Raw genomic sequence first — 21902 nt, 5'->3', positions numbered from 1 at the left:
CTTCAAATGAAAACTCAACGGCGCACCCCCCCCCCCCCCCCCCCCCCATCCTTTTGGATCATCTTCTTTGACCCGCTTAACCCGAAGGTCCAATAAGGCGAATATGGGCCAGAAATTAAATGGGTCGAATTCGATTCAAATTGGACTTTTTTGACCTAAAATCCGACCGAATTCAACTGGTGATACACGTTGAAAAGCAAGGGCAAAACCGTAGTTCTAGTCTCCTATAAAAACAGGAAGCAAAATCTTCACCCTTTCCAAGGAGCCTCTTCTAAATCTTCACCCTTTCCAAGGGTCCCTCTTCTAAAAAAACGTGTCTGTCCACGCCAAGAGAAAAGAGGGAGGAACAGAGAAATAAACTACATCCACGACATTGGAACGACGACTTTACGGATTCCTGGTTCACTCCATCGTATTCATAGCATATAAATAATAATATTATATTTACCTTGTCCTCTTCTCTCTCAATCGCTTTCTATATCAGATTTCCAACATGTGTTTGCTCCTTAGATCCATCTATTTATTCGTTTTCATCTTTGTTGCAAAAACTTTGGGTGTTTAGTTTGGAGGATTGGTGAAGTCACTGGATGCAGCGGTTCATCGATCTCTTCCTGAATCGTTGTTTAACATCAGAACCATGAATCGATCGATAAACCTCTGCATCCAGCGCTCACTCACTCTCCTTAGTGCACAATCATATTTTGGAACCCTTTATTTTTCTGTTTTTTGTTTCTGGTGTTGTTTATTTATTGCAGTTTAATCAATGGGTTGAATCTTTGGAGTAATTGATGTAAATCTAGATGCTTACTTATGCTTTTGTTGTGATGCTGATATTCCAATTCTGTGGGGGCTATTATGCAGATAATACAGATTCAATGTTTAATAGTATTAAAAGCTATTGCTGCAATCTAATGAAAATTTCTGAAATATTTCTGTGCCTTTTTCTTTTGTGGCGATTGATCAGTTTCAAAAGTTCTACTGAGAACGATTTGAAGATTGAGAGCCCCATCCTTTTTTCTATTCCTTTCTTGCTTTTCAGTTGTTTTGTGTATATTATTGTTTGACCAATAACTTGTGACGGTATCATCAGTTATTGAGATATCATATTTATATAATTTCTTCTCTTTGTTTCTCTATCATATTAACTTTTTATCTGATATCACTCTTTCTTTTCTCTCAATTTCTCTTTTGATTATATGAATTATCCTATATATTTATTATAGGAAGATAATTTCTTGGAATATTTTGGAACTAACTAGCGCAACTGTTATTTTATTTTAATTTTTATTACTTGCAAAAGGAACTCTTTTTTTAACAAGAAAAAATATCATCCTCTCTTCTAAATAATTATTAATCTAATGAAATTATATAAGTAGTTCAATATCCATCAATTTGGTCTTTGGGTTGAGATATTTTACTAACATTGAAGAATTTTTCAATACTTGAAGGAATACGTAACATGATTTCTTATACTTTAGACTTTAGAGATTACGTGTATAATTTCATTAATTTAAGTATTATTTAAGACAGAAGATGATATTTCGCGGACTAAATTCATGGTTTATTCAAGAAAAAATGCATCATTATTAATGTATTTTGAAAGCTTTCTGAAATTAAAAGTTATCATGCTTATTTATGTTTTTACTTTTTTCCTTTCAGTACTGTTTCCCTTTTCTACAAGTAAGAAGTTTAAACAGGGTCATCAGTAAGAAAATATTTTCAGAAAAGCTATGTGAAAGACCAGTTTACTACTTGCTTTCACCAAGGTTCACAAGGATTATGCTGTGTCTAGACTCGATCCTTGCGAGGTTCATAAAACAACCGTGAAGTTTATTTTTTTTAGGTTAAATTATTTATTTGATTCCTATAATTTCATGATTTTTACTTTTTTAGTTATTATAGTTTGAAAGTGGTATTTTTAGTCTCTATAGTTTACATTTTAATTTTTTTTAGTCCATATAATTTAAAAGTGTTCTTTTTAGTTTGTATTTTAATTCTCTTTTAGTCTTTTAAGAGGGCGAGTCCTGGTGCAGCGGTAAAGTTGTGCCTTGGTGACTTGTTGGTCATGAGTTCGAATCCGGAAACAGCCTCTTTGCATATGCAAGGATAAGGCTGCGTACAACATCCCTCCCCCATACCTTCGCCTCTGGGCAATGGGGTACGAAGTTTTTTAGTCTTAAATGAATAATTTAACCTTCTTTTTACAGTGATGCCTTTACCCCACAGATAATATGCTTTATTTACATCAGTGATGCACGAGGGGTTTTGAAATTTGCCAGATTCCTTTTGTGTAAATATTTTGAGAGCTTGGTATTCGTTGCATTAATATCTTTCATATGATGGGAATGAATTTCTGAATGTGGATGAAATACTTGAAATGGTTCAAGGCTTAATACAGCCTTCTTTCTATCTTTGAAAAGATGCTGGGTTTGACATTATGTGGAAAAGTATGTGAAATGACTCCATTCATATTTCACTATGTATTGGAGTGAAACTTTTTAAAGAAGCTCAAGCCTTTTGGGCATGTAAATTGTTTTAAATGTGTCATTTTCTCTGGCGTGTGGGGTAAAGGTTAATGTCTGTTTACCTTTTGTTGATAAAAAGGTATCTCTGGAATGTAGGTCTCCAATTGCTAGGCAGCACAGTGCACATCACCAAACGGTACTTTTAGGTCCTAGCTGCATAATGGTATGTGAAAAGTGTGCCCAATGGAGAGCAACTTGCAAGAGAATCTTCTTGCTGATGTTTGGAGAGTCAAATGACAAATGTGCCTATTTGATTTAAAATTTAGTAGAATCTATTTGATTTAAAGTTTAGTAGAATTAATTTAGCACTCATTGGGGGTGTAAGTACCAATTATTCTTGGTGATATCTTTATGGTGTGGAGAAATGATTCTAAATAAGAAGTAAATAGGGTCATCAAATTCTCGCTTTATAAGTTGAATAAAATTGAATTGAGGCAGGGATGAGTTGAACACGTACCGGGAAACTTCATTAGTCCATTGATGTTCTGATATTTAATTTGTTGACTCTTGTTCTTACATTCGAAGTTATCTCATGGAATTGTTATCTGTCCTAATTCTACTTGATTTGGTCTCACATAATATCATTGTCCATCTGATTCAAGGATTATTGGCTTCCGTAAAAAGATATATATAATTAAAAGAAAAAGAAAAAACACTTTTACAAATGGTTGGCTTTTGCTTGATATATTTCTTGAATTTGATAATATATTCTTTATTATTACTATTTTATTGGTATGGAGTATTTATCAATTTAGTTGATGATTTATTTGTTAAGAAACTTAATTGATTATTTTTAATGAAATATTTTCTCCTAATTATATTTTTTTCATTCACAAAGCTTGAATTTGAGATCTTGATTAGATAGATTGAGTTAAGTACTACTTGAATCAATGACTTATTACATAATTGATATTCATGTAGAAATATGGAAATTAAACTTTGAAGCATATTTATAAATTTAATAAAATTACATATTTTGTTTAAAACTAAAATTCTTTTTTGCAAGGATAAAAGGCAAAGAAATTATTATATTGTAAGAGATAAAAATATTTTTTTTTATGAATTAGAAGATCCTAAAGGTCTAGAATCCTCTACGGAAAGAAATATAAGTCATATCACTATTAACTTGTGAATACGTTGAGGAGGAAACGCAAAGACTTGGAATTCAAAGCCATAAGTGCTTGCTTTGCCAAAGTTTCTGCTACTTGATTAACTTCCCGGAGAATGTGACTCCATGTAACATGTCCTTGGTAGTTGTGGACTGCATGAATTTGTTTGATCAAATTAGAAAATTGGTGTTGAGTGCAACAACCTTGAGACACCAATTTAATAGCAACTTGAGAATCTGAATCCACCCTTATCTTTCTATAACCTCTCGATTACTCAAGATTCAAACCAAAAAAGATGCCTCACAATTCTACCTCCACCACAGAACCTCCTCCAAGACTAACACCAAAACCACATAGAAAAGCTTCTAGATGGTTTCGCAAAACACCTCCACAAGCAGCCTTGTCACCGCCATCCGTAACTGCCCCATCACAATTCACTGGAACCTCATTTTCCTCAGGAAATGGCCAACTAATACACTGATTATTAGTGGTAATTGATGACCCAACCTCATAACCCAGTACTCACAGAATACTCCCAAGCTAAGTGACGAGTTTTATGGATAGTATCCTACGCATGCCAGACTTCATGCTGAAATATGACCTCACGAGTATAATGCCAAACATAAAGTTCCAATGGGTATCATAAACCTCACGAGTACGTGACAGATAAGAGTTGAGCCAGCTTTTCCAATCACCGCACGTGTAAAAATCAACACCACTATCCACTCTAACAAAATATTGCCATACCAAATGGACCTCAGCACAGTCCCTAAAGAGATGAAAGAGAGACTCCTCGTGCTCATCACAAATACAACACAAATCCATTTCGCTCATACCCAACCGCTTCCTTCGAACATTAGTCAGAACTACCTGAAGCATAACTTCTAAATCAAACTTCTCACCCTCTTAGGGCCTTTCCAATTATGAAGAGTTTTAAAGAGAGGAATTGGTATACGCAGCCTTCATGGAAAAAGTTTCATTAGTAGTCTTGCTCCAAGCTATAACATCATTGATATTGCTAACACTGAGAGGAACCATGCTCAAGACATTATTCAAAAGGTGCCCAGGAAGAAAATCAGAAATATTATCCAACCTCCAAACCCCAGACTCATCACAATAAGAGGACAACCTTATTTAACTCTACTTCAGGCAAAGAGTTAGTAGAATTCTCCATTAAAATACCACCACCAGGACCCAGTTGTTACGCCAAAATTTAATAATATGTCAATTCCCCACTCTCCAAATGATACTTCTACAAAACATACCCATGTTGAACAAATACCCCTCCTAATGCAATCCTTCCTAGGAAGGAACCAGTCACTAGAGCCATGAGCAAGAGGCTCCAAGAGGATTGGGCTAGAGCTGCTAAAGAAGGTCCTAGGGTTCTCATGAACCTCAGGGTAGATTTTTGAACCCATGGGCCAAGGTTGGGTCCAATTATCTTTGTACATATTAGACTAGGATGTTATTATATTTGGTCATTGTATTTAGGGCTCCATAATGTAGGTAGAGTACCCTAGAAATATAGGATTTTTCAGCCCTTGTATTTTAGGGCACCTAGACTAGTTTTTGTATTAGGGGTAGTTTTGTAATTTCACATGCACTAAGTGAATATTTGATGCGTGTTGGGAAATAAATTTAATTGAATTGGTAGAAGCCCAATCCAATTAAATTTTAGAGGGGGAGGTGAGCATTTGCTTACCACACCCCATTGCCACATCATATAGTCACACTTTGTGCATATCCTTCATGTTTTACATGTCTCATGACACCTAAGCACACTTAGTGGAGAATCTTGGAATTGATCTTGGATTAGTGGGCTAAACCATAACTAAAATTCACTAATCATAATTAGTGAAATTTTGGCTCCACAAATTCAATTTCAAATTCAAGTGAAATTTGAATTGAAATTCAAATTTTCCTCCAATTTTGTGTGACACTTAGGCTATAAATGGAGGTCATGTGTGTGCATTTTTTAACTTTAATCATTTGAAAATTAAACTTCAGATTTCAGAGCTTTCTTAGAGCACCAAATTTTGTGTTCTTCTCTCCCTCTCCCTTCATTCATCCCTTTCTTCCTCCAAGCTCTTATCCATGACCTCCTATGGTGGTGAGCTTCTTCTAGACTCATCTTCTCCTTGAAGTGGCGTCTCCTTTCTCTCTTCCTTCTCCATTCCGCTGCCATTCATCTTCCAAGAAGCAAAGGAATCCATTGATGAAGAAGATCCTAGGCCTACAAGCTCCAATGGAGCTTACATCACCTCCATACATTACTATAAGGTCTATTGTTATTAACAATAGGAAGCACCTCATTCCATACCCATATTTATGTTGAATGATAGAAACCCAAATAGGAGGATTAGGGTCACAAAATCTCCAACTGGCACGTAACATAAAGGCCTTATTGACATCTCAGGTCTTTCTTAAGCCCAACCCACCAGTCCACTTATGATTGCACAAAGAATCCCATGCAACCACCAGATGCATTTGTTGGATCGAGTGGCCTCAGAATAATTAAGAAGGGGGGGGGGTTGAATTAATTATTCCTAAAACCTTACCAATTAAAAATTACTCTTTTAAGGCTTTTACTAAATTGTTAAGAGAATGAGGAGTAGAAGAGAAACTTAACAGAAAGTAAAAGCGAAAATTAAATGCACAGCGGAAAGTAAAAAAGTAGGGAAGAAGGAAACAAACACACAAGGATTTTTATACTGGTTCAGCACAAACCCGTGCCTACCTCTAGTCCCCAAGCAACCTGCGGTCCTTGGGATTTCTTTCAACCTTGTAAAAATCCTTTTACAAGCAAAGATCCACAAGGGATGTACCCTCCCTTGTTCTCTTTGAACCTAGTGGATGTGTCCTCCACTAGAATTGATCCACAAGAGATGTACCCTCTCTTGTTCTCAGTCAAACCCAAGTAGATGTACCCTCTACTTGTGCCACAAAGGATGTACCCTCCAATGTGTTAAGACAAAGATCTCAGGCTGTTACACCTTTGATACTTTGTGAATGGGGATACAAAAGAATTCTTAGGCGGTTAAACCTTTGAACGCTTTTGTATTAGGGAATGGGAAGAATCAAAAGAATTCTCAGACTGTGTCGTTTTGAATTCTTTGACAAGGGAGAAGGGAGACACAAAAGAATTCAGGCGGTTAGTCCTTCCTTCTTTTGGAAAAGAGAGAAGAAAGACACAAAAAGAATTCAGGCGATTAGTCCTTGGCGAATTCTTTTTGGCAAAGGGAGAAGAGAATGAAAAGGATGAATAGCACAAGTTTTCAAGGTTTAGAAAACCAGAAAACTTCAGAAAACTTTTGGTATAAAGAAGAAGAAGAAGTTCAAAGAGATTCAAGGCTTGTAAAGGATTGTAAGAGATTGTTAGAAAGACTTGGAATTATTGATATAAAATGCAAAACAAAGCCTTGCTTTTATAGAATCTTCATGTCTGGTCAAGAAAGCCATTCAGAAGAGTTATATCTTTTAGAAAAGCTTAAAACCCATTTGAAAGAGTCAAAACCTTTTTGAAGAGTTACATCTTTAGATTTTTCAGAAACAAACACCGGTAATCGATTACCAAATAAGTGTAATCGATTACACAAAGCTTTTGAATGAAACAATGTGACTCTTCACATTTAAATTTGAATTTCAACGTTCAAGAGCACTGGTAATCGATTACCAAAACATTTTAATCGATTACAGCCTTTTGAAAATATTTGGAACGTTGTAAATTCAGTTTGAAAACATTTTCAAACTCATTTTGCTACTGGTAATCAATTACAACAATATGGTAATCGATTACCAGAGAGTAAAAACTCTTTGGTAAAGGTTTTGTCAAAAACTCATGTGCTATTCAAAGTTTTGAAAAAACTTTTTAATACTTATCTTGATTGAGTCTTTTCTTCATTCTTGAATCTTGATCTTGATTCTTGAGATCTTGAATCTTGATTCTTGTTTGTAGGCTTTCTTCTTGAGTCTTGAATTCTTCTTGATTCTTCAACTCTTTGACTTGTTCTAGATTTTCTTGAGATGGATGTTCTTTGATTCTCTTGAGCTTTTTGTTCATCATCTTTTGTTGTCATCACTGTTATCATCAAAACACCTTTGAATCATTGTTGATTCATCATGAAGCTTTGCTTCCACAGCATTTTCCTCCCACTATCTCTATTCCCCCAAATGAAGTTACGGAAAATTTTATCCACCTCATCGCACATTGATTAAGGGAGCATAGTGGACTGCATCACATAAGAAGGAAGAGCTTGCAAAATAGATTTAGTCATGGTTACTTTACCTGCCAAGGAAAGGGTCCTAGTTTTCCATATGCTAAGATGATGATGAAGAACCTTGTTCAGAATGAATTGAAACATACTTCATGATGCCTTTTTTGAAAGATATATTAGGATTAGACAAGTTCTACAACAACAATTGTATTCTTTATTTTCCATTTTGGACCTTAGTTGTTAACTTTCTATTAGCTTAGTTGTTAACTTTCTGTTTGGTTAGTTTTATAGTTAGTTACAACTAACTCTAGTTAGCTTATGTTCTAACCATTGTTTAGCTTGTTTATATAGCTAATCTTGTAAACATTCAGTTAGGGACAAGAAGATCATTCCAAAAACTGAGTTTTCCCTCCAATTTATGTTAGAGTTTCTTTCATGGTATCATCCATGTACACGAAGTTGTCTTCGTTCACAATTCTTCCACTTTTCTCTATCTGATATTTAGTTTCCTTTTTCAATCTTTCTTGTCTTCTTCTTTTTAATCAACCATGGCTGTTAACAATCAACATTCAACTTTTGATCACCTTGTCAACCTTGCCAATCCCTATTTTCTTCATCCCGGAGAGAATCCCGTCGTTGTTCTTGTTTCGCCACCGTTAACCGAAAGTAACTTTCATCAATGGGAACGTGATATGATTGTGGCGCTTGAATCCAAGAACAAAGAGCATTTCCACTTTGACACATTTCCCTATCCTCCGCCAACATATCCAATGCATGAAGCTTGGAGGCGTTGCAATCGCATGGTGATGTCATGGCTCACTCGTTCCATGAGTCCTTCGATCAAGCAATCTGTGATGTGGATGGATTCTGCATTTGAAATCTGGAAAGACCTCAAGGATCATTTTTTGCATTCTGACAAGTTTCACATTGCTGATCTTCAAGATCAAATCCAAAGTTGTAAACAAGGTGATTCCAACATTTCTGAGTATTATGCTTGTCTGAAGATTTTGTGGAAAGAATTGGAATTGTATCAATGTTTTTTGCTATGTACATGTTCTAGTATTTTTTCTTGTGGGCTCATTCCTAAACTTAAGAAAAAACGTGAAGGTGACTATGTAATTCGCTTTTTGCATGGTCTTAATGATGTGTATGCACCAGTTCGATCTAAAGTCATGCTTATGGAACCCATGCCTTCTCTGGTTAAAAATTTTTCTCTTGTGCTTTAACATGAAAGAGAATTTATTGGTGAATCTAGTTCTCAATCACCTACTGATACTGTTGTTTTTTCCACTGTTAAAGACAGTGACAATTCCACCTTCTTCAATAAGAGTTTTTCCAATCATAACAAGATTCCTGGTAATTTTGGTAAAGGATCTAAAGGCAATAAGCTTTGCACTTATTGTGGAAAAACTAATCATACTGTTGAGACATGCTTTTTCAAGCATGGATTTCCTGCTGGATATAGAAGTCGTGGTAAAGGAGGTTCTTCAAATTTCAAATCTTCTACTAGCTTGGTTGAAGCATATTCTGATGTAGCTTCACAACATGGTACCTTGGAGGATAGTTCCAACCGAGACCAGTTTTGTTTGTCCAAAGATCAGTACAATGCCATCATAGCCCTTCTTCAGCCAACCAAGGACTCTTCTACTTATGTTAATCACATTCAACATTTAGTGGTTAATCAGTCAGGTATTGCCTCTTCTCTTTGGATTCTTGATAGTGGTGCCACAAACCACATATGTCCTGATAAATCTTCTTTTTCATTTCTTAAGAAGATCAAACCTATTCATGTTCGACTTCCTAACAATAGTTTTGTTACTGCATCTTTTGTTGGTGACATTCAGTTAGGTAATTTTCTTTTAAAGAATGTTTTGTATGTTCCTCATTTCTCTGTTCACCTTGTTTCCATTTCAAAGCTTCTTAGCACTAATGATTGCTTAGTCATTTTCTGTAAATCCATTTGTCTAATTGTGCAGACCTCCAACTTCAAGATGATTGGAGTAGCTAAGCAATATCATGGTCTCTTCCATCTGCAAGATTTCAGTGATTTGAATTCTTTTTCTTTTTCTTTTTCTAAAGATTCTATTGTAAATGCTACTGATAGTTCCATGTTATGGCACTCTAGGCTAGGCCATACTTCAAATAAAGTGTTGCACCAGTTATGTTCTCAATATAATGAAATTTCTTTTGATTCTTTTCATCCTTGTGATACTTGTCATTATGCTAAGCAAAAGAAATTGCTTTTTCCAATCAGTACTACTGTTAGCTCAAAGTTTTTTGAATTAATTCATGTTGATATTTGGACCCCCTATTCTATTCCCTCTTTTGAAGGCCATCAATTTTTCTTAACAGTTGTCGATGACTTTAGTAGATTCACTTGGATCTGCTTACTAAAAACAAAAGTCGAGGTTAAAACTGTGCTTCCAAACTTTATTCTCCTTATTCAGAACCAATTTTCAGTAAAATTGAAGAAATTAAGATCAAATTATGTAAGGAGTTCTTTTTAACAATTTTTTTTGCCACACATGGAATCTTTCATGAGACATCTTGTCCTAAGTCTCCTCAACAGAATGGCATTGCTGAGAGAAAACATTAGCATCTTTTAAATGTTGGTCATGCTTTGTTGTTTCAATCTAAACTTCCCATTCATTATTGGTCTTATCCTATTAGACATGCTGTCTATATTATCAACAGGCTGCCATCCTCCTTTTTAAATAATAACAAATCCCCTTTTCAACTTGTTTTTGGGTTCTAAACCTGATTTTTCAAACCTCAGAACTTTTGGTTGTCTAGCTTTTGCACATACTTTGGATTTAGGCATAACTAAATTTGATAAAAGGGCTTCCAAATGCATTTTTCTTGGCTACAAGACTGGTACAAAAGGCTATCTTCTTTTTAATCTCCACTCTCATTCTTTTCTTGTTTCAAGAAATGTGATCTTTTATGAGAATGTTTTTCCTTTTAGTGTTGCCAACACAGATACTGGTACTTTCAATGTTGTTTTTTCTGATTTTTCCAATTTTGACTCTCTTGTTGATGTTGATATTTCTACTCAAACTCAAGATTTTCATCAACATTTATCTTATCAGAATCAAGTACTAGAACTTTTGTCCAATTCTTCTACTAAATCTATTTCTAATAATGACATATTTCCAAGCATTGCAGATCCTGTCAGATTCTCTACTAAACTAAAAAAACCTCTTGGTTATTTGTCTGATTACTATTATGGCACTATTTCTTCTTATTATTCTCCTCATTTTACAACTCCTCATCCTTTGCAATCCTTTCTTTCTTATTTTAAGTGTCCTGCTGGCCATACTTCTTTTTACTTGTCCATCTTTACTCATCCTAAGCCTCATTCCTTTAAAGAGGATAACAAACTTGATTGTTAGAGAGAGGCTATGATGACAAAACTACAGGCTCTTTAGGCTAACAGAACATGGTCTTTGGCTAAGCTTCCTTCAGGTAAGCCTCTTGTGGGTTGTAGATGGATTTACAAAGTTAAGTATAAGGCAGATGGCACTTTGGAGAGATACAAAGCTAGGATGGTGGCTCAGGGTTTTACACAAATAGAGGGCGTTGATTTTTTTTAAACCTTTCCACCAGTTGCCAAGTTGACTACTTTGCGGTTTCTTTTGTCTGTGGCTGTTGCCAACAATTGGTATCTTCAACAGCTTGATGTGGATAATGCCTTTCTACATGAAGACCTCCATGAGGAGGTTTACATGAAACCTCCACCTATGCATATTTTTTATCCTAGCCTTATGTAAATTGCAGAAATCATTGTATGGATTGAAGCAAGCTAGTAGGTAGTGGAATAAGAAGTTGTCTTCTTCTCTCCTTCAACTCGGTTATGTTCAGAGTACTTCAGACTATTCCTTGTTTGTCAAGCAAACTGCTTCTTCTTTTACAACATTATTAGTTTATGTTGATGATGTTGTACTTACTAGAAATAATTTAGCTGAAATCAATTCAGTCAAACAGCAGCTTCATGATCAATTTCACATTAAAGATCTGGGTGATTTGAATTTTTTCTTAGGCTTTGAGGTTGCAAGAACTAAGGCTGGTTTGGTTCTTAATCAAAAGAAGTACTGTTTGGAAATCCTTTCTGAATTTGGTCTTACTGGTTGCAAGCCAGCCAATTCTCTTGCTAATGCTTATGTTAGATTGAATTCTGGTGAAGGAGATCTTCTAGAAGATGCCACTTCTTTTAGGAGACTTATTGGAAGACTCATTTACTTAACCAATACTTGACCAGACATTGCTTTTGCTGTTCAGCAAGTCAGTCAATTTGTTTCCAAGCCCATAATTCTTCACCTACGAGCTGCTTTAAGGATTTTGAGATATTTGAAGGGATCTCCAGGCTTAGGTCTGTTCTATTCTGTTGATAATGACTTGAAGATCCAAGCCTTCTCTGATTCAGATTGGGCGACATGTTCAATTAGCAGAAAATCAGTCACTGGTTATTGTATTTTTCTTGGAAAATCCTTTATCTCTTGGAAAGCTAAGAAACAAACCACATTTTCTAGGAGTTCTACTAAAGTTGAGTATAGAGCTCTTACTTCTCTTGCTTGTGAATTACAGTAGCTGAAGTACCTTTGTGATGATCTTCATCTCCCTATTCTTGTTCCTTTTTGCACTTTTTTTGATAGTGAGTCTGCAATTCAGCTTGCCAAGAATCCCTCTTTTCATGAGATAACTAAGCATATTGAAGTAGATTATCATTTGATTCGTACCAAGATTCAAGAAGGTCTCATTCTATTGTCCCATGTTCCTTCTAGATGTCAACTAGCTGACGTGTTCACTAAGGCCTTGTATCCTAATCCTTTCAAGCAGAATGTGTGCAAGTTGGGCCTTGTTAATATACATTACCCACCTTGAGAAGGGGGTATTAGGATTAGACAAGTTCTACAACAATTGTATTCTTTATTTTCCATTTTGGACCTTAGTTAGCAACTAATTTTGTTAGCTTAGTTGTTAACTTTCTGTTTTTGGTTAGTTTTATAGTTAGTTACAACTAACTTTAGTTAGCTTATGTTCTAACCATAGTTTGTTGGACAAGTGGCCTCAGAAATTTTAAGAAGGGGGAGTTGAATTAAGATTTCATTGACTATTCCTAATTGAAAATTTCCTTTTCTTAGATATTCCCTAGATTCAATTATTTCTTTAATTATAAGTTACTTGAATAATAAATAAGGAGAAGTAACTTTAAAGAAATATAAACACAATAGAAAGTAAAAAAGATTAAGGGAAGAGAGAATGCAAAACCGAATTTATATTGGTCCGGCCACAACCCGTGCCTACGTCCAGTCCTCAAGCAACCCGCTTGAGATTTCCACTATCCTTGTAAAATTCTTTACAAGCAATGAACCACAAAGGAATCCCCTCCTTTGTGTTTAGTGATTACAACCAAGAAGTTATGCCCACTTCTTGCAATGAACCCCAAGGAACGTTGGTTCCCTGTGTCCACTAATAACAACCAAGAAGTTGTACCTACTTCTTGCAATGAACCAAAAAGATGTTGGTCTTTTGTGTCCAGTGATCAACCAAGAAGCAAATCCTGCTTCTTGCAATGAACCCAAGGAACGTTGGTTCCTTGTGTCCAGCGTTCAACCAAGAAGACCTTCTCTTGAAAAACAGTCACCAAGAGTAGGTCTCTTGAAAAGCTTTTCGTAAGAATGGAGGAGGAGAGGAAAATAAAATAGCACAAGTTTTTGCCCAATGAACTTTTCTTGACAAAGCAAGTGTTGAACAAAAACTTTTAGAAAGATGTCGAGAATAATCAGTTATAAAATTTGTGTCATGGTCACATATTTATAGTCATGGTCACATATTTATAGTCATTTGACGACTCTTGAATAAACCATGTTAAAAGTTGTGACTCTTGGCAATTTCTTCAAAACTAGTCACTTTAAAAGTTGTAACTCTCTTCAAAACTAGTCACTTTAAAAGTTGTGACTCTTGGCAAATTCTTTAAAAATTGTGACTCTTGACAATTTATTTTTCAAAATCAGTCACTGGTAATCGATTACTATTATAGTGTAATCGATTTCACATCAATAGTTGTGACCCTTCATGTTTAGATTTGAAAACCAACGTTTAGAAACACTGGTAATCGATTACAAATGTTGTGTAATCGATTACACAAGTTTGAAAATATTTTATCAAAGTTGTGACTCTTGAAATTTGAATTTCAACGTTCAAAAACATTGGTAATCGATTACTACTTTGTAAAACAGTTATAAAACTGTTTTGGGCTTCTGGTAATCAATTACCAGAGAGTAAAAACTTTGGTAAAAGATTTTTCTTTGAAAAATTCTTTCGGACAAATTGTGCTATTCAATCTTTTCTTTGAAAAATTCTTTTTATACTTATCTTGATGCTTTTCTTGAGGTTCTTGCATATCTTGAGTCTTCTCTTGAATCTTCACTTGAATCTTATTGATTTCTTTAATATTGTTTGAATGTATCTTTGATTCTTAAAACTTGCTTGAATCTTGATTCTTGACTTAAGTCTTTGGCATCATCAAAATAAGCTTGGAAGCTTTGCTTCCACATAGTTTAACTTGTGTATATAGCTAATCTTGTAAACATTCAATTAGGGACGAGAAGATCATTCCAAGAACTAAGTTTCTTTCAAGAGAGGCACCCCTAAGTACTTTCCAAGGCCCTCAGTCCATTGAATTCCCATCTTTTGACTAAGCTTGTGCCTCATATTGATCACTACATGGGTTGAGAAGAACATCCTTGACTTCTCCAAACTGATTTTCTGACTGGAACTCCTGCAAAACAAATTTAAGATGTTTTGAATAGAACAAACTTGTACTACTGAAGCCTCAACAAATAAAATAAGGACATCCATAAACGCCAAGTGGGGGAATAAGGGGCCATGTCTACTCAACCAGATAGTTTCCAAACTCCTTGATCCACCATCATAGATATCAACTGAAAGAGACGTTCAATACACATCACAAAGAGATAGAGAGATAGAATCCCCCTGTGAGATTCCCCTAGTAGGAGTGAATTCCTGAAGCGTTTCTCCATTCCAAAGTAATCTCATTGAAGTTGTAGAAATACAACTTCAAATGATACTTACTATATTATCTAGAATCCTAGCTAATGTCTCATAGTGTGTCTTTAACAAACTCCCATTTCAATTTGTCATAGGCTTTCTCCAAGTCTATTTTAATTGCTACCCATCCTCTTTCTCCCTTCTTATTTGATAGAGTGAAAGACTTCCTGAGCGATGATAATATTGTCTCCGCTTTGCCTTGATGGAATAAAGTTGGATTGGAAGGGACCAATCAACTTACCCATAATAGGACACAACCTTTTGGGAAATTAGACGAGTTAAAGCTTCGTAAACAACATTACATAGCCCAATTGGCCTAAAATCTTTAACTAAACTTACCTCCCTTTTTGGGGATAAAAGAGATAAAGGTTTGATTAACATCTTCTATTTTCTGAGGAGACTGGAAGTCATCTCTAATCACTCTACAGAAATCACCACCCACTGTGCTCTAATACTTCTGGAAGAAAATTGCCCGATACACATCAGGCTTAGGCGCCTTGAGGCTCCCCATATACTTAACAGTTCGTAAAATATTTGTTAAGAAGGGAATCCTTTTCAAATATTCAATCACCTCTTGATCTACTTCAGGAAAATCATTGACAAGGGAAAAAGGATAAAAAAATTCATACAAATCCTTATAGAAGTTTGTGACTAATTGTTCCAAGGCTTGATGGTCCATGATACAATTACCATCACCATCATAAAGTAAATCATATTTATTTTGGTGCCTCCTTATAGTCGTAACACCATGGAAATACCAAATATTCTGAACACCCAACAAAAGCCACTTTGCCCTAGACTTCTAATACCAATGAAGTTCCTTCTCAGCAAGGACAAGCTCATACTCGGTCCACAATATTTTGAACTCAGCGTCCAACAAAGGATCAAAAGAGGGGGATCATCTTTTATATATTGAGCTTCTTTCTCAATAATTTTTTTCGTTTGTGAATACAACCAAACACATTCCGATTCCACTTCTTCAACTCATTAGAAAAGGGTGAAATTTTACTAGACCAAGTAGTAGAATCCTTATCCCTTCCCTAGTTAGTACTAAAAAAGTTTGAAAACTCATTGTGCAAGGTCCATGTAGCCTCAAACCTGAATGACCGTCTATGCTGGTTTAAATTCTTAGACCCTTCCAAATGCAAGAGGAGTCTATGATAAGATTTTAACCAACTAAGATGGTTCATTTCCGCCTCTTGAAATCTCATGTGCCATCTCAGATTAGTGAGACACCGATCAAGGTGAACACCAATTCTCCCACTCTGCCACGTGATAGCATCCCCCTAAAGCCCATGTCAAAAAGATTTCCTTGATGGAGCATGTCACACAAATAGAACCTACATCCAATTTTCTTTAAGAACCCTTAAAACAATCACTACAAAGAAATCACTTTACAACACAAGCAAATATCTAAACCTACCCTTAATTCCTTAAATCCTATAAGAGAGATTCTATGAGTTGAACCCTACAACTCAACACCTTTCTTGGTAACCCTAACCAAGATAAAAAAAAACTAAGAGAAAAAAAAGGAATGGAATGAAAACACCTTGTTGTGTGGATGTAAAACCTTCAAGCTTCAATCTATAATGTTCATCTTATAATTTTGAATGCATGATCTTGACAAGATGAACTTCTTTGAAGAAATGCCTTGTAAATCCTCTAAGAGATTTGTTGAAATGTGTAATTTTATCTCCCAAAAGAGTCACACTAGGGAAACAACAAGATGAGTATTTATAATAAAAAAAGTTATAACCGCCATAATCGATTATCAAAACTTGGTAATCAGTTATTTTGTTTATATACCTTTGTTATGCATTTATAGATAGTTGTAATCGATTAAAATAATAAGAAAATTGATTATTTCAACCACAAAAAATAATTTTCTGATTGCAATAAGATATAATCAATTGTAAGAACTTGCTCATCGATTATCCTGCCTACAATTTATCATATTTGCCTTTAGTATGTTGCAGTAATCGATTGCAACAATGTGGTAATCGATCAATTCACACACAGAGAGAAAATTAAGATTTTAAGAACACTTGTAATCAATTATAGACCCATGGTAATCGATTATATGGCTCACAGTGACTTCTTTCTTCTGAAAACAAGCTTGGTAATCGATTGACAATATCTTGTAACCGATTATCCCAATGGGAACACTACTACAAAATGTAGATTTAACATCGCTAGGTTAAAGTCGGTTTTTTATAAAACCGATGCAAAAAAATGCGGTGGCATAATCATAAATAACGTGGGTTCGTTGTCATCGATTTTCCAAAACCCAATGTTAACGTGACTACATTAAAAACATGTTTTCAAAAAACCAATGTTAGGAAATTATTAGTTAAAATCAATTTTTTTTCAGAAAGCCAATGTTAGTGTTAACATCACTTTGTTAACATTGGTTTTTTTTTTTAGTGAAAATCAATGTTGAACCTACATTTAAAAAAATAAGAACCAGAGCCCTATTTTCTCGCGCTCTCGTCTTCTTTGTCTCAGCACCCTCTTCGCCTCCACACTTGGTGTCTCTATCTCAGGTCCCTACTTGTAAAAGCATTGTGTCTTCGAACTCTGGTTTTCGCACTCCAGTGTTGACGTCTTCCGCCATCGTGACATCCTGCGTCTCTGTCAGATACCTTCCCTCTATTCCACTTTTTCTCTTTGTAGTTGGTTTCTTTGTGGCGTCAAGAACATCTCACACCAGGTACCTTCCCTGCCACGTCAGCGTCGGCTTGAGCATTTAATGTTGTGTTATGCTTTCTTTGTGGGCATAGAAATCCTAAGTTTGTTGATACAGTAAAGGTTCTGTGTAATAACCTTATAATGCTAAACTTATTCCTCGTGTCATTTAAAAAAGGTTATGTTTTATGTATACTAGATTGTGCTATACATTTGTGTTGTCTAGCTGTAGTTGATTGAGCTTAAAGAAGTAGAGACATATTCCTCCTGAAGGGAATCTATTTTATGTATAGATAAAAAATTTATGTATTGTATTGTGCATGTATATTCAATACTCAAACCTGAGAGTGAGATGCAACATAGCTATAAGTGTGCTTTTTTTCTCAGATTAACGTAGCACCATAGATAGCAGAAGTTTTAGCCTTGAAATGGAGTCTGGAACTGACAATTAATTATAGCATGGAGAGGATTGAAGCTGAGTCTGATTTTAATATTTCAAGTTGTTTGCACATGCTTTAAGGATAGTAAGGGAAGTCCACAATTGCTCTTGAAATTGAAGGACTGCATTCAGTTAGCATAAAGTTTGAACTTTTTATCTTTATCTCTTGTGAAAAGAAATAGGAATAAACCAACACATGTTATGGCACCACTTGGTAGGTGCTACCAAAATTGTGTGTGGGAAGACTTGGTGCCTCAACAAGCCTCTGTAAGACTGTAATAATGGACTCTTTTGTATTTTTTATTAATGAATGATTTGATTTTTGAATAAAAAAGGTTAAAGGTATAGCAATATTCATTAGTGATTGCAATACTTGTAAAATATGCATACCTTGCGGTACATGAAAATGTATTGTTGATTTGTTGGTAGAAAAATGTTGTTTGTTTGGTTGAAACAAAGAGCAGCCTTATATTATTATTCCTCTAATATGTCCAAAAGTCATTCATGCTGCAAAATTTTATTCCTCTAGTTGGTCCTGTGAGGCTTAATTTAGATAGGAGCAATTCTTTGAATCTAGATCATGTCTTCCTTTATATATATATATATATATATATATATATATATATATATATATATATATATATTCCAGGTAGGAACAATTTAAGCTGTGTCCCATGAGGCTTATTTGACAACCATTGAAGGTGCAATACTCCTCCACTTCTTATTATTTGAAGTTTATTTTTGTAAATGACAATTATTCATTATTATATAAATAACATGCAATGGTTCTTAATTCTGAGTTCTAATGAAAGTTGTTGATTTCAGTGTTTGAACTGATATTTGGGGTGTCTTGAGTTGCTTGGTTTTCTATTGAGGCTTGAGTTGCTTGGTCCCACTCCAACCCAGCTTCAGACTAGTTTCTTGCTGCAATTATTGGTAAGTTTATCAATTCACTTTTTTATTACTTGTTGACTGTGATTAATGAGTATTGGGCTATATATAAGTTATGTCCATGATGAGTGAAACTTAGATTCCTGTTTGAGATTGAATACAATGATTCTTGCGGACAGTTTGCATTAATCATTGTATTGAATCTTGAATTGTCCGTTTGGACAATTTGGGAAGAGTCATATTTTTATAGTACATTAATGCGTAAAGGTTAAGTTTATTTTGTTAAATTTGATGATATTTCGGTACAATGCATTTCTCTTTTTTCTCTAAGTGCATACTTGATTTCTGTGGAATTAATCTCACCGCTTTCATGTCGAGTACTTGGAGACTAATGCGAAATGCTACCGAAATTTCGTCAAATTTAAGAAAAGAGACTTAACCTTGACGTATGAATTTACTATAAAAATATGTCTTCCTGAATAGGATAGGGCCCACAACTTTGATGAAAAAGTGAGATTTTCACGCATCGAAAAACTTTGTGAGTATCATAGAGTTAATAATTAGATGGATCAAAGTTGGATGAACACAAGTTGTATGAGCACTGTGTATGAGGAAAGCGTGGAATAGTTTTTGGAATTCATCTCCGAAAGAAGTCGACCGGGTGAGGATGGAAAATATTTTTGTCCTTGTCTAAACTGTTTCAAAGGGAGACGACAACTACTCAACGACATATGGGAACATCTATTGTGTGATGGGATTAAGAAGAATTATACGACATGGATATGACATGGTGAATTGATAGACATGTAGAGGGAGTCCTAATCTGAATTGGTTGACGTACAAATGAGAGATCGCTTAGAGGAAATGATTCCTGATCTTGGACAAGAATCTTTTCAGCAAGCACTGCCCCTATGTATGATACACTGCAAAGTAATTTGAATAAGCCTTTGTATCCGGGATGCAAGAAGTTTGTGATGTTGTTGTCAGCAATGTTAAGTCTGGTTAATGTCAAGGCCATATATGGGTGAAGTGACAAAAGCTTCACTGCACTTCTTCAGGTGGTGCAGGATATGCTTTCAAAGGAAAACAAGTTGTCAAAAAGTTACTATCAAGCGAAGAAAATAGTGTCCGATGGGTATGGAGTACCAAAAGATTCATGCATGCCCTAATGATTGCATACTGTAGAAATGAGTTTGAAAAAATGCACAACTGCCCTAGGTGTGGGGTACCACAGTACAAAGTGAAGGATGATGTCAAGTGTAGCAGTGATGAAAGCACCAAGAAAGGCCCCCCAACGAAGGTGTTATGATATCTTCCGATCATTGCAAGGTTCAAGCGTCTATTTACTAATGCAGATGACGTAAAAAACCTTACATGACATGCAGATGAGAGAGATTGCAATAGAATGCTCCGCCATCCAGCTAATTCCTCTCAGTGGAAGAAGATTAATAATCTGTATCTGGAATTCGGAAAAAAGCCAAGAAATCTTAGGCTTGGACTTGCCAGTGATGGAATGAATCTGTATAGTAGTTTAAGCACTAAGCATAGTTTGTGGTCTGTTTTACTAGTAATTTACAACTTGCCTCCTTGGTTGTGCATGAAGCGAAAATACATGATGTTGTCTATGATGATATTGGGCTGAAGACAACCAGAAAATGACATTGATGTTTATCTCAGTCCCTTGATTAAATACTTGACAAAGTTATGGGACGGGGGGGGGGGTTGTTGTGTTTAATGGGTATCAAAATGAGACATTCAAGTTGTGTGCAATGTTATTTTGTACCATTAATGACTTTCCAGCATACGAGAATTTGAGTGGATACAGTGTTAAAGGCCATCGTGCATGCCCTATCTGTGAAGAAGACATAAGCTATGTACATTTGAAACATGGAAGAAAAACAGTATACACTCGACATCGACGTTTCCTGAAAGCTTATCACCCTTATCAATGATTGAATAAAGCTTTTAATGGAAGTCAAGAGCATGATAGTGCACCGATACCGTTAACTAGTCAATAGGTTCTTGAGCGGGTTGATGACATCAATAATGTATTTGGAAAGACCCAAAAAAAGCAAACAAGTAAAATTTCCATATGAAAGAAGAGGTTGATATTGTTTGATCTTCCATACTGGTTCGATCTAGATGTCAGACATTGTATTGATGTTATGCATGTCGAGAAAAATGTTTGTGATAGTGTCATTGGCACACTTGTTAACATTAAAGGCAAGACAAAGGATGGTTTGAATACTCGCCAAGATCTAGTTGAAATGGGTATACGAGAGCAGTTACATCCAAGGTCTGATGGTAAGAAAATATACTTGCCTCCATCTTGTCATACTTTGTCCAGAAAGGAAAAGATAAGTTTTTGTCAGTGTCTACGCTGTGTCAAAGTGCCACAGTGACACTCTTCAAATATTAAGAGCCTTGCACAGTTGAAGGATCTAAAGTTAGTTGGCTTAAAGTCTCATAATTGTCATGTCTTGATGCAATAACTGCTAGTTGTGGCAATACGAGACATTTTGCCTAAGAAAGTTAGGCATGCCATAACTCGCCTTTGTTTATTCTTCAATGACCTATGTAGCAAAGTCATTGATGGGAGGAGAAAAAAAGTTATGGTTTTCTCATGTGTTGTCTCGTGGGGGTTATGATTTTCTAGAAAAAAAGTTAATGGAGGAGAAACAAAAGAAACGATTGAAGGAAGCAGCCCAATCTGGGAGCACTGACACTATTGTTGATCCTCCATCTCCCATTAGACAACACGTCAATTGAAAGATGGCCCGCACAAAGAAAACTGGCCAAATGACACATAAGGCAACAAAGGAAATCACAGATAGGATTGTAAGTCACTTTCATTTGTCAGTGGTTATTTTTTATAATAATTGTTGGATGAGTAAACCAATTTTGTTTCGTCTGTTTACTACAAGATTCCTTGGAGGAGCAAGCCTCATAGGGAAGCTTTGTCGCCCAT

At 35.4% G+C, this 21902-nt stretch overlaps 1 long non-coding RNA gene across 2 annotated transcripts; it reads left to right on the top strand.

Annotated features, from left to right (window-relative positions):
- The first annotated feature begins 238 nt into the window (after positions 1-238).
- LOC114416662 lies at positions 239-3084 on the top strand. Of its 2 annotated transcripts, none has more exons than XR_003667528.1 (2): positions 239-1843; positions 2622-3084. It is a non-coding gene; the product is annotated as an uncharacterized LOC114416662 (long non-coding RNA). The 2 variants fall into 2 exon arrangements; XR_003667527.1 differs by having other exon boundaries at positions 240-1808.
- The last annotated feature ends 18818 nt before the right edge of the window (positions 3085-21902 follow it).

This window comes from Glycine soja, chromosome 6 (genome assembly GCF_004193775.1).
Source record: "Glycine soja cultivar W05 chromosome 6, ASM419377v2, whole genome shotgun sequence".
Lineage (NCBI taxonomy): Eukaryota > Viridiplantae > Streptophyta > Magnoliopsida > Fabales > Fabaceae > Glycine > Glycine soja.
Note: the sequence above shows the minus strand (reverse complement) of the source record. Positions and strands in the feature narration are given on the sequence as shown.